The sequence below is a fragment of the Oenanthe melanoleuca genome, chromosome 25 (genome assembly GCF_029582105.1).
Source record: "Oenanthe melanoleuca isolate GR-GAL-2019-014 chromosome 25, OMel1.0, whole genome shotgun sequence".
Classification (NCBI taxonomy): Eukaryota; Metazoa; Chordata; class Aves; order Passeriformes; family Muscicapidae; genus Oenanthe; species Oenanthe melanoleuca.
In genome coordinates, this window is record NC_079358.1 from 4,544,734 (window position 1) to 4,557,892 (window position 13,159).

The following is a 13,159-nucleotide window of genomic DNA, read 5'->3' on the forward strand; positions in this document are numbered from 1 at the left end:
TGTGGTGGTCCCAGGGCTCGTGGTGGTCCCAGGGCCAGTGGTGGCCCCAGAGGTTGTGCTGGTCCCAGGGGTCGGAGTGGGGGTCTCAGGACTGGTGGTCCCAGGGAAGGTGCTGGTGGCCCCGGACAGGCTGGTGGTCTCGGGGATGGCCGTGGTGGTCTCAGGACTTGTGGTAGTCCCAGGGGTGATGGTGGTAGCCACAGGTGTGGTGGTGGGTGTGCCAGGACTGGTGGTGGTCCCAGGGCCAGTGGTGGTGGATTCAGGACTGGTGGTCTCAGAGGTGGTCGTGGTGGTCCCTGGGGTCGTGCTGGTGGCCCCAGGACTGGTGGGAGAGGTCCCAGGGCTACTGGTGGTCCCAGGGATTGTGCTGGTGGTCCCAGGTGTGGTGTTGTTGGTCACAGGGGTTGTGCTGGTGGTCCCAGGTGAGGTAGAGGTGGTCCCAGCACTGGCTGTGGTGGTCCCAGGGCCAGTGGTGAATCCAGGGGCTGTGGTGGTCCCAGGTATCGTGCTGGTGGTCCCAGGGCCAGTGGTGGTCACTGAGGTGGTGGAGGTGGTCCCAGGGATTGTGCTGGTGGTCACAAGGATTGTGGTGGCTCCAGGTGAGGTAGAGGTGGTCCCAGCACTGGTTGTGGTGGCCCCAGGACTGGTGGTGGTGGCCTCAGTGACTGTGACCCTCTCAGCTGGGATGGTGGTGGTCCCAGGGCTGGTTGTGGTGGCCCCAGGGCTGGTTGTGGTGGTTCCTGGCATTGTGCTGGTCCCAGGTGTGGTGCTGGTGGTCTCAAGGCTGGTGCTGGTCCCAGGGGTCACGGTCCTCTCAGGGGTTGTGGTGATGCCAAGGACTGGGGTGGTCTCAGCGGTCGTGGTGGTCCAAGGGGAGGTTGGGGTGGCCCCAGGCCCGGTGCTGGTCCCCATGATTGTGGGGGTGGTCTCAGGACTGGTGATTCCAGGGAATGCTGTGCTGGTCCCAGGGAAGGTGGTGTTTGTGTCAGGGACTGTGGTGGTCCCAGGGGTGGTGGAAATGCTCTCAGGGATGGTGGCTGTGATCCCAGGGGTCATGGTGGTCCCAGGGAAGATTGTTGTCCCAGGGGTTGTGGTGGTCCCAGGGATGTTCATGGTGGTCCCAGGGTTCGTAGAGGTGGCCCCAGGACTGCTGGGGGTGGTCTCTGGGATTGTGCTGGTCCCGAGGGTCGTGGTGGTCCCAGGGCTGGTGGTGGTGGCCTCAGTGACTGTGACCCTCTCAGCTGGGATGGTGGTGGTCCCAGGGATGGTCGTGGTGGTCCCAGGGATGGTTGTGCTGGTCCCAGGGTAGGTGGTGTTTGTGTCAGGGACTGTGCTGGTGCCAGGGGTTGTGCTGGTCTCAGGTGTGGGGGTCTCAGGGGTCCCAGGGAAGGTGCTGCTGGTCTCAGGACTCGTGGTGGCCCCAGGGAAGGTGGTGCTGAACTCAGGGATGGCTGTCTCTGGGATGTTGCTGCTCCCAGGGATCGTTGCTGTCCCAGGTGTGCCGGGTGTCCCAGGTGTGCCGGGTGTCCCAGGTGCTGTGGTTGTGGCTCCAGGGAAGGTGTTGGTGGTGCCAGAGGTGGTGGCAATGCTCCCAGGGAGAGTGGTGGTGATCTCAGGGATGGTGCTGGGCACAGGGCTCATGGTGGTCCCAGGGATGGTGCTGGTGGCCCCAGGCCCGGTGCTGGTCCCCATGATTGTGGCGCTGCTCTCAGGACTGGTGATTCCAGGGAATGCTGTGCTGGTCCCACGGGGGCTGGTGGTCCCAGGGGTGGAGATGGTGGTCGCAGGGCTGGTGCTACTGGTGACAGGGAACGTTGTTGTCTCAGGTGTGGCGTTTGTCCCAGGTGTTGGGGTGGCCCCAGGCATGGCTGTGGTGGCCTCAGTGACTGTGACCCTCTCAGCTGGGATGGTGCTGGTCCCAGGGATGGTTGTGCTGGTCCCAGGGGGGCCTGTGCTGGTCCCAGGGACGGTGGTTGTGTCAGTTCCAGGTGTGGTTGTGTTGGTCCCAGCTGTGATGGTGTTGGTCCCAGGGATGGTGCTGGTGGCCCCAGGTGTTGTGGTGTTGGTCACAGGTGTGATGGTTGCCACAGGGGTGGTGCTGTCGGCCACAGGGGTTGTGGTGGTCACAGGAGTGACGCTGGTGGTCCCGGGGCTGGTTGTGCTGGTCACAGGGATTGTGTTGGTGGTCTCAGGAAATGTCGAGGTGCTCCCAGGGATCGTTGCTGTCCCAGGTGTGCCGGGTGTCCCAGGTGTGCCGGGTGTCCCAGGTGCTGTGGTTGTGGCTCCAGGTGTGGCTGTGCTGCTCTCAGGGGTTGTGCTGGACCCAGGGCTGGCCGAGGTTGTGCTGGGGGTTGTAGCAATGCTCTCAGGACTGGTGGCAGTTCCAGGGCTGGTGGGAATGCTCCCAGGGAGAGTGGTGGTGATCTCAGGGATTGTGCTGGTCACAGGTGAGGCAGGTGTGCTCCCAGCACCAGGGCCAGTCCCAGGGGTGGCTGTGCTGGTCCCGAGGGTTGTGGTGGTCCCAGGGCTGGTGGTGGTGGCCTCAGTGACTGTGACCCTCTCAGCTGGGATGGTGGTGGTCCCAGAGGTGGTTGTGGTGGTCCCAGGGATGGTTGTGCTGGTCCCAGGGATGGTCGTGGTGGTCCCAGGGAAGGTGGTGTTTGTGTCAGGGACTGTGCTGGTCTCAGGTGTGGGGGTCTCAGGGGTCCCAGGGAAGGTGCTGCTGGTCTCAGGACTCGTGGTGGCCCCAGGGAAGGTGGTGCTGAACTCAGGGATGGCTGTCTCTGGGATGTTGCTGCTCCCAGGGAACGTTGCTGTCCCAGGTGTGCCGGGTGTCCCAGGTGTGCCGGGTGTCCCAGGTGCTGTGGTTGTGGCTCCAGGGAAGGTGTTGGTGGCCCCAGAGGTGGTGGGAATGCTCCCAGGGAGAGTGGTGGTGATCTCAGGGATGGTGCTGGGCACAGGGCTCATGGTGGTGGCCCCAGGGATGGTGCTGGTGGTCCCAGGGATGGTGCTGGTGGCCCCAGGCCCGGTGCTGGTCCCCATGATTGTGGTGCTGCTCTCAGGACTGGTGATTCCAGGGAATGCTGTGCTGGTCCCACGGGGGCTGGTGGTCCCAGGGGTGGAGATGGTGGTCGCAGGGCTGGTGCTGCTGGTCCGAGGGAACGTTGTTGTCTCAGGTGTGGCGTTTGTCCCAGGTGTTGGGGTGGCCCCAGGCATGGCTGTGGTGGTCCCAGGGATCTCTGTGGTGGTGGTCCAAGGGGCGGTTGTGGTTTCAAGGTTCATGGTGGTGGCCCCAGGGGGGGTGTCAGTGGTCCTGGGGGTTGTGGTGGTCTCAGGGGCTGTGGTGGCCCACGGTGAGGTAGCAGTGGTCCCAGGACCAGTGGGAGTCCCAGGGTTAGTGGTGGTGGTCTGAGGTGGGAGGGCAGTGCCAGGAATGGGTGTGGTGGTCCATGGACTAGTTGTGATGGTCCCAGGGGTCGTGGTGGTGACAAGTGTGGTGGTCCCAGGACTGTTTGTGGTGGTCCCAGGGCCAATGGTGAATCCAGGGATTGTGCTGGTCCCAGAGGTCATAGTGGTGGTCCCAGGGAAGGTGCTGGTGGCCCCAGACGGTCTGGTGGTCTCAGAGATGGTCGTGGTGGTCCCAGGCGTCATGGTGCTGGTCCCAGTGACTGTGCTGGTGGTCCCGGGTGTTGCTGTGTCCCCAGGGGCTGTGCTGACCAAAGTGCTGCTGGTGGCCCCAGGACTGGGGCTGGTGGCCCCTGAGGTGCCGCCGGTCCCAGGGCCAGTGGTGGTCTCAGGTGTGGTGCTCATTCCGGGGATGGGGGTCTCAGGGGTGGTTGTGGTGGTCCCAGGGATAGTGGTGGTCTCAGGACCGGTGGTCCAAGGGAATGCTGTGCTGGTCCCAGAGGGGGTGGGGGTCTCGGGGGTGGTGCTGGTGGTCCCAGGCAGTGTTGTCTCAGGGATGGTCGTGGTGGTCCCAGGGACTGTCGTGGTTTCAGGAGTTGTAGAAATGGTCTCAGGGTTGCTGGTGGTCCCAGGCACGGCTGTGCTGGTCCCAGGGCTCGTGGTGGTGTCCCCAGGGCTGGCAGAGGTCTCAGGTGTCACGGCTGTTTCAGGAGTTGTGGTTGTCCCGAAGCCTGTGGTGGCCTCAGTGACTGTGACCCTCTCAGCTGGGATGGTGCTGGTCCCAGAGAATGCCGTGGTGGTCCCAGGGAACGTTGCTGTCCCAGGTGTGCTGGGTGTCCCAGGTGCTGTAATGGTGGTCCCAGGTACGATTGTTGTCCCAGGTGTCGTGGTGGTTCCGGGGACGATTGATGTCATGCCAGGGGTTGTGACGGTCTCAGGGAAGGTGGGGGTGGTGTCTGGGTTTGTGGTGGTTTCAGGGGTGCCAGGAATGGTCTCAGGGCTGGTGGTGGTCCCTGGGACGGCTGTGCTGGTCCCGAGGGTTGTGGTGGTCCCAGGACTGGTGGATTCAGGGATGGTCGAGGTTGTCCCAGGGGCTGAGGTGGCCTCAGGGAATGTGGGGATTGTGTCTGGGTTTGTGCTGGTGCCAGGGGTGGTAGAAATTGTCTCAGGGCTGCTGGTCCCAGGGAACGTTGTTGTCCCAGGGCTGGTGTTTGTCCCAGGGGTTGTTGTGGTCCCAGAGGGGGGGCTGGACTCAGCACTGGTGGATTCAGGGACGGTCGAGGTTGAGCCAGGGGCTGTGAAAACGGTCTCAGGGACTGTGGTGGTGCCAGAGGTGGTGGACACCATCTCAGGACTGGCTGTGGTTCCAGGGCTGGTGGTGGTCACAGGGATTGTTGTTTCAGGAATGGTCGTGGTGGTCCCAGGGTTTGTGCTGGTCCCAGGGATGGAGCTTGTTCCAGGGGTGGTGGTCCCAGGGAATGATATCACGGTGGTCCCAGGGAATGTTGTGGTTGTCTCAGGGAAGATTGTTGTCCCAGGTGTTGTGGTGCTGGTCCCATAGGGGGTGTTGGTCTCAGCACTGGTGGTCCCAGGGACTGTGGTGCTCCCAGTAATTGTGGTGGTGCCAGTGACGGCTGTGCTGGTCCCGAGGGTTGTGCTGGTCCCAGGACTGGTGGTGGTGGCCTCAGTGACTGTGACCCTCTCAGCTGGGATGGTGCTGGTCCCAGAGAATGCCGTGCTGCTCCCAGGGATCGTGGCTGTCCCAGGTGTGCTGGGTGTCCCAGGTGTGCTGTGTGTCCCAGGTGCTGTGGTTGTGGCTCCAGTCAAGGCTGTGCTGCTCTCAGGGAAGGTGTTGGTGCTCTCAGCGACTGTGGTGGTGCCAGGGGTGGTGGACACCATCTCAGGACTGGTTGTGGTTCCAGGGCTGGTGGTGGTCACAGGGATTGTTGTTTCAGGAATGGTCGTGGTGGTCCCAGGGTTTGTGCTGGTCCCTGGGATGGAGCTTGTTCCAGGGGTGGTGGTCCCAGGGGATATCACGGTGGTCCCAGGGATTGTTGATGTCTCCAGCGTGGTGGTTGTGTCAGGGACTGTGGTGGTCCCAGGGAATGCTGTGATGGTCTCAGGGAAGATTGTTGTCCCAGGTGTTGAGCTGGTCCCAGAGGGGCTGTTGGTCCCAGCACTGGTGGGTTCAGGGATGCTCAGGGTGGTCCCAGGAGTTGTGTTTGTCTCAGGGAAGGTGGGGGTGGTGTCTGGGTTTGCTGTGGTGCCAGGGGTGGTGGAAATGCCCTCAGGGTTGGTGGCTGTGATCTCAGGGTTGGTGGTCCCAGGGGCTGTGGTTGTCTCAGGGGTGCTGGTGGTTTTCCCAGGGCTGGTGACGGTTCCAGGGCTGGTTTTGGTGGTGGCAGAAATGGTCTCAGGAGTGGCTGTGAGCTCAGGCACGGTGATCCCAGGGGTGGCTGTGCTGGTCCTGAGGGTTGTGCTGGCCCCAGGACTGGTTGTGGTGGCCTCAGTGACTGTGACCCTCTCAGCTGGAATGGTGCTGGTCCCTGGGATGGCTGTGCTGGCCCCAGGCCTGCTGGGGGTGGTTCCTGGCATTGTGCTGGTCCCAGGGCTCATGGTGGTGGCCTCAAGGCTGGTGCTCCCAGGGAACGTTGCTGTCCCAGGTGTGCTGTGTGTCCCAGGTGCTGTTGTTGTGGTTCCAGTCAAGGCTGTGCTGCTCTCAGGGAAGGTGTTGGTGCTCTCAGCGACTGTGGTGGTCCCAGTGATTGTGGTGGTGGTCTCAGGGCTGCTGGTCCCAGGGAACATTGTTGTCTCTGGGCTGCTGCTGGTCCCAGGGATGGTGCTGGTGGTCCCTGAGAGGGTGGTGGCCTCAGGACTGGTGGTGGTCCCAGGGATGGGGGTGCTGATCTCATGGATGGTGGTCCCAGGGATGTTGATGGTGGTCCCAGGGGCCGTGGTTGTTTCTGGGATGGTGCTGGTGTCAGGGCTCACGGTGGTCCCAGGGGCCGTAGTGGTCTCAGGGAAGGTGGAGCTGGTCCCAGAACTGGTGGCCCAAGAGGATGTTGAGGGTGTTCCAGGGGTTGTAGAAACACTCTCAGGGATGGTGGTGCTGAACTCAGGGATGGTGGTCCCAGGGATTTTGGGGGTGGTCTCAGCACTGGTGGTCTCAGGGACAGTGGTGGTGGACCCAGGAGTTGTGGTTGTCCCAGGCATGGTTGTACTGGCCCCAGGGCTGGTGGTCCCAGGGTTTGTGCTGGTGCCAGGGGTGGTAGAAGTTGTCTCAGGGCTGCTGGTCCCAGGGAACGTTGCTGTCTCAGGGCTGGTGTTTGTCCCAGGGGTTGTTGTGGTCCCAGAGGGGGGGCTGGACTCAGCACTGGTGGATTCAGGGACGGTCGAGGTCGAGCCAGGGGCTGTGAAAACGGTCTCAGGTGTTGTGGTGGTGCCAGGGGTGCTGGAAATGATCTCAGGGATGGTGGAGGTGCCAGGGATGGGGGTGCTGGTCCCAGGGATGGTGGTCCCAGGGAATGCTGTGGTTGTCTCAGGGAAGATTGATGTCCCAGGTGTTGAGCTGGTCCCAGAGGGGCTGTTGTTCCCAGCACTGGTGGGTTCAGGGATGCTCAGGGTGGTCCCAGGAGTTGTGTTTGTCTCAGGGAAGGTGGGGGTGGTGTCTGGGTTTGCTGTGGTGCCAGGGGTGGTGGAAATGCCCTCAGGGATGGTGGCTGTGAGCTCAGGGATGGTGGTCCCAGGGAAGATTGATGTCCCAGGTGTTGTGGAGGTCCCAGGGATGTTCATGGTGGTCCCAGGGTTCGTAGAGGTGGTCCCAGGGCTGGTGGGGGTGGCCTCAGTGACTGTGACCCTCTCAGCTGGGATGGTGCTGGTCCCAGAGAATGCCGTACTGGTCCCAGGGAACGTTGCTGTCCCAGGTGTGCTGGGTGTCCCAGGTGTGCTGGGTGTCCCAGGGGCCACGGTGGTCTCAGGAACGATTGTTGTCCCAGGTGTCGTGGTGGTTCCGGGGAGGATTGATGTCATGGCAGGGGTTGTGACGGTCTCAGGGAAGGTGGGGGTGGTGTCTGGGTTTGTGGTGGCTTCAGGGGTGGCAGGAATGGTCTCAGGGCTGGAGGTGGTCCCAGGGGTGGCTGTGCTGGTCCCGAGGGTTGTGGTGGTCCCAGGACTGGTGGTCCCAGGTGTGCTGCGTGTCCCAGGTGTGCTGGGTGTCCCAGGTGCTGTGGTTGTGGCTCCAGGGAAGGCTGTGCTGCTCTCAGGGAAGGTGTTGGTGCCCTCAGGGACTGTGGTGGTGCCAGGAGTGGTGGACACCATCTCAGGACTGGCTGTGGGTCCAGGGCTGGTGGTGGTCACAGGGATTGTTGTGTCAGGAATGGTCGTGGTGGTCCCAGGGTTTGTGCTGGTCCCAGGGATGGAGCTTGTTCCAGGGGTGGTGGTCCCAGGGGATATCACGGTGGTCCCAGGGAATGTTGTGGTTGTCTCAGGGAAGATTGTTGTCCCAGGTGTTGTGGTGCTGGTCCCATAGGGGGTGGTGGTCTCAGCACTGGTGGTCCCAGGGACTGTGGTGCTCCCAGTAATTGTGGTGGTCCCAGTGACGGCTGTGCTGGTCCCGAGGGTTATGGTGGTCCCAGGGCTGGTGGTGGTGGCCTCAGTGACTGTGACCCTCTCAGCTGGGACGGTGCTGGTCCCAGAGATGGCCGTGGTGGTCTCATTGAACATCGTGGTGGTCTCAGGAAAGATTGTTGTCCCAGGTGCTGTGGTTGTGGTTCCAGTCAAGGCTGTGCTGCTCTCAGGGAAGGTGCTGGTGCTCTCAGGGACTGTGGTGGTCCCAGGGAAGATTGTTGTCCCGGGTGCTGTGCTGGTTTCGGGGAGGGTTGAGGTCGTGCCAGGGAATGTCGTGGTGCTGCCAGGGGCTGTGCTGGTGTCAGTGACTGTGACCCTCTCAGCTGGGATGGTGCTGGTCCCATTGAACATCGTGGTGGTCTCAGGAAAGATTGTTGTCCCAGGTGCTGTGGTTGTGGCTCCAGTCAAGGCTGTGCTGCTCTCAGGGATGGTGTTGGTGCTCTCAGGGACTGTGGTGGTGCCAGGGGTGGTGGACACGATCTCAGGACTGGTTGTGGTTCCAGGGCTGGTGGTGGTCACAGGGATTGTTGTTTCAGGAATGGTCGTGGTGGTCCCAGGGTTTGTGCTGGTGCCAGGGGTGGTAGAAATTGTCTCAGGGCTGCTGGTCCCAGGGAACGTTGTTGTCTCAGGGCTGGTGTTTGTCCCAGGGGTTGTTGTGGTCCCAGAGGGGGGGCTGGACTCAGCACTGGTGGATTCAGGGACGGTCGAGGTCGAGCCAGGGGCTGTGAAAACGGTCTCAGGGACTGTGGTGGTGCCAGGGGTGGTGGACACGATCTCAGGACTGGCTGTGGCTCCAGGGCTGGTGGTGGTCACAGGGATTGTTGCTTCAGGAATGGTCGTGGCGGTCCCAGGGTTGGTGCTGGTCCCAGGGGTGGAGCTTGTTCCAGGGGTGGTGGTCCCAGCGGTTATCACGGTGGTCCTGGGGAACGATGCTGTCTCCAGTGTGGTGGTTGTGTCAGGGACTGTGGTGGTCCCAGGGAACATTGTGGTTGCCTCAGAGAAGATTGTTGTCCCAGGTGTTGTGCTGGTTCCATAGGGGGTGGTGGTCTCAGGGCTGGTGGGTTCAGGGATGGTCGTGGTTGGGGCAGGGGCTGTGTTTGTCTCAGGGACTGTGGTGGTACCAGGGGTGGTGGAAATGCTCCCAGGAGTGGCGGTTGTGATCTCAGGGCTGCTGCTCCCAGGGATCGTTGCTGTCCCAGCTGTGCTGGGTGTCCCAGGTGCTGTGGTCGTGGCTCCAGGGAAGGCTGTGCTGCTCTCAGGGAAGGTGTTGGTGCTCTCAGGGACTGTGGTGGTCCCAGGGAAGATTGTTGTCCCGAGTGCTGTGCTGGTTTCGGGGAGGGTTGAGGTCGTGCCAGGGAATGTCGTGGTGCTGCCAGGGGCTGTGGTGGTCCCAGGGATGTTCATGGTGGTCCCAGGGTTCGTAGAGGTGGCCCCAGGACTGCTGGGGGTGGTCTCTGGGATTGTGCTGGTCCCAGGGATCGTTGCTGTCCCAGGTGTGCTGGGTGTCCCAGGTGCTCTGGTTGTGGCTCCAGTCAAGGCTGTGCTGCTCTCAGGGAATGTGCTGGTGGTCCCAGGGACGGTGGTGCTCCCAGTGATTGTGGTCGTCCCAGGCATGGCTGTGCTGGGCCCGAGGGTTGTGCTGGTCCCAGGACTGGTGGTGGTGGCCTCAGTGACTGTGACCCTCTCAGCTGGGACGGTGGTGGTCCCAGGGATGGTCGTGGTGGTCTCATTGAACATCGTGGTGGTCTCAGGAAAGATTGTTGTCCCAGGTGCTGTGGTTGTGGCTCCAGGGAAGGCTGTGCTGCTCTCAGGGAAGGTGTTGGTGCTCTCAGCGACTGTGGTGGTGCCAGGGGTGGTGGACACCATCTCAGGACTGGCTGTGGCTCCAGGGCTGGTGGTGGTCACAGGGATTGTTGCTTCAGGAATGGTCGTGGTGGTCCCAGGGTTTGTGCTGGTCCCAGGGATGGAGCTTGTTCCAGGGGTGGTGGTCCCAGGGGTTATCACGGTGGTCCCGGGGAATGATGTTGTCTCCAGCGTGGTGGTTGTGTCAGGGACTGTGGTGGTCCCAGAGGCGGTTGTGGAAATGCTCTCAGGGATGATGGTTGTGACCTCAGGGCTGGTGGTCCCAGAGATTGTTGTTGTCTCAGGGCTGGTGTTTGTCCCAGGGGCTGAGCTGGTCCCAGAGCGGGTGGTGGTCTCAGGGCTGGTGAATTCAGGGACTGTGGTGGTGCCAGGGGCTGTGGAAACGCTCTCAGGGCTGGCTGTGGTTCCAGGGCTGGTGCTGGTTCCAGCTGTCACGGCTGTTTCAGGGCTGGGGTTGGTCCCTGGGGTTGTGGTGCTGGATTCACGACCGGTGGTCTCAGGGATGTTCGTGGTGGTCCCAGTGATTTTAGTGGTGGTCTCAGCACTGCTGGTCCCAGCGATGTTCATGGTGGTCCCAGGGGTGGCTGTTCCAGGGATTGTTGTGGGGGTCTCACTGAACATCGTGGTGGTCCCAGGGAAGGTGGAGCTGGCCCCAGAGGGGGTGCTGGTCTCAGGGCTGGTGAATTCAGGGGTGGTCAGGGTGGTCCCAGGGGTTGTGATGGTCTCAGGGAAGGTGGGGGTGGTGTCTGGGATTGTGGTGGTTTCAGGGGTGGCAGGAATGGTCTCAGGGCTGGCGGTGGTCCCTGGGATGGTGCTGGTGGTCTCAGGGAATGTTGTTGTCTCAGGGATGGCCGTGGTGGTCCCAGGGGCCGAGGAGGTTTCAGGAGTCGTGGCAATGGTCTCAGGGCTGGTGCTGGTCCCAGGGCTCGTGGTGGTGGTCCCAGGGGTGGTGGCTGTGATCTCAGGGATGGTGGACCCACGGGTCATGGTGGTGGCCTCAGTGACTGTGACCCTCTCAGCTGGGATGGTGCTGGTCCCAGGGACTGTCGTGGTTTCAGGAGCTGTAGAAATGCTCTCAGGGACGGTGGAGGTCCCAGGCATGGCTGTGCTGGTCCCAGGGATGTTCATGGTGGTCCCAGGGCTCCTGGTGCTGGTCCCAGGGCTGGCAGAGGTCTCAGGTGTCACGGCTGTTTCAGGAGTTGTGGTGATCCCAAGGCCTGTGGTGGTGTCAGGGACTGTGCTGGTCCCAGGGCTGGTGCTGGTGGCCCCAGGGGCTGTGGTGGCCCCAGTGATTGTGGGGGTGGTCTCAGCACTGGTGGTTTCAGGCACGGTGGTCCCAGGGAATGTCACGGTGGTCCCAGGGAACGCTGTTGTCCCGAGGGCTGTGTGTGTCCCAGGAGATGGGGTTGCAGTTCCAGAGGAGGCTGTGCTGGTGATGCCAACGCTGCTGGAAATGGTCTCAGCGCTGCTGCTGGTCCTGTACGGGGTGGTGGTCGCAGGGAGGGTCGTGCCAGGGATGGTCGTGGTGCTGCCAGGGCTGGTGCTGGAACCAGGGGTGGCTGTGCTGGTCCCGAGGGTTGTGCTGGTCCCAGGGAGTGTGGTGGTGGCCTCAGTGACTGTGACCCTCTCAGCTGGGATGGTGGTGGTCCCAGGGACTGTTGTGGTGGCCCCAGGGGTTGTGGTGGTGCCAGGAACTGTGGAAACGCTCTCAGGACTGCTGGGGGTGGTCCCAGGGATGGTGGAAATGCTCCCGGGGGTGGTGGCTGTGATCTCAGGGAAGATTGTTGCCCCAGGGGTTGTGGTGGTCTCAGGGATGTTCATGGTGGTCCCAGGGGCTGTGGTTGTTCCTGGGATGGTGCTGGGGGTCTCGGGGACTGCGCTGGTCCCAGTGCTTGTGGTGGTGGTCTCAGGGCTGGTGTTCCCAGGGAACGTTGTTGTCTCTGGGCTGCTGCTGGTCCCAGAGAGGGTGGTGGCCTCAGGACTGGTGGTGGTCCCAGGGATGGTGGCTGTGACCTCAGGGTTGGTGGTCCCAGGACTGGTGGTGGTGGCCTCAGTGACTGTGACCCTCTCAGCTGGGATGGTGGTGGTCCCAGGGAGGGTCGTGGTGGTCCCAGGGGTGGCTGTTCCAGGGATTGTTGTGGGGGTCTCACTGAACATCGTGGTGGTCTCAGAAAAGATTGTTGTTCCAGGTGCTGTGGTGCTGGTCCAAGGAATGGTGGAGCTGGTCCCAGAGGGGGTGGAGGTCTCAGCACTGGTGAACTCAGGGATGGTCGTGATGGTCAGAGCTCCACTGGTGCTCCCAGGAGTGGCAGGAGCTGTCCCAGCACTGCTGAGGGTCCCAGGGATGGTGGAGGTTGCCCACGTACTGATGGTGGCCTCAGAGGTGGCTGAGGTGGTCCAAAGGGTCACAGAGTCTGTCCCAGAGCTCATGGTGGTCCCTGAACTGCTGGTGCTGGTCTCAGGGCCAGTGGAGGTCCCAGGGATGATGGTCGTCTCAGGTGTGCTGCTCATTCCAGGGGTGGGGGTCTCAGGGGTGGTCAGTGCATCGCTGGTGGTCCCAGGGGCTGTGCTGGATTCAGGGCTGGTGGTCCCCGAGATTCTGGTGGTCAGAGCACTGATGGTGGCCTCAGGACTGCTGGCTGTCACAGGGATTGTCCTGGTGGTCCCAGGGATGGTTGAGGTTGCCCACGTACTGGTGGTGGCCTCAGGGGTGGGTGTGCTGGTCCCAGGGCTGGCTGTGGTGGTCCAAAGGGTCACAGAGTCTGTCCCAGTGCTCATGGTGGTCCCAGGGCTTGTGGCTTTCTCAGGGCTGGTGGTGACAGCCCCAGATGTGATGGTGGTCATCTCAGGACTGGTGGTGGCCCCAGGGCTGCTGGTGGCCCAAGAAGTCACGGCTGTTTCAGAGATGGGGCTTGTCCCAAGGCTTGGGCCGGTCCCAGGGCTGGTGCTGATCCCAGGAGTGGGTGGGGTGGTCCAAAGGGTCACAGAGTCTGTCCCAGGGCTCATGGTGGTCCCAGGTGTGCTGCCCATTCCAGGGGTGGGGGTCTCAGGGGTGGTCACAGTGGTCAGTGCATCGCTGGTGGTCCCAGAGATTGTGCTGGTGGTCCCAGGGGCTGTGCTGGATTCAGGGCTGGTGGTCCCCGAGATTCTGGTGGTCAGAGCACTGATGGTGGCCTCAGGACTGCTGGTTGTCACAGGGATTGTCCTGGTGGTCCCAGACATGGTTGAGGTTGCCCATGTACTGGTGGTGGCCTCAGGGGTGGCT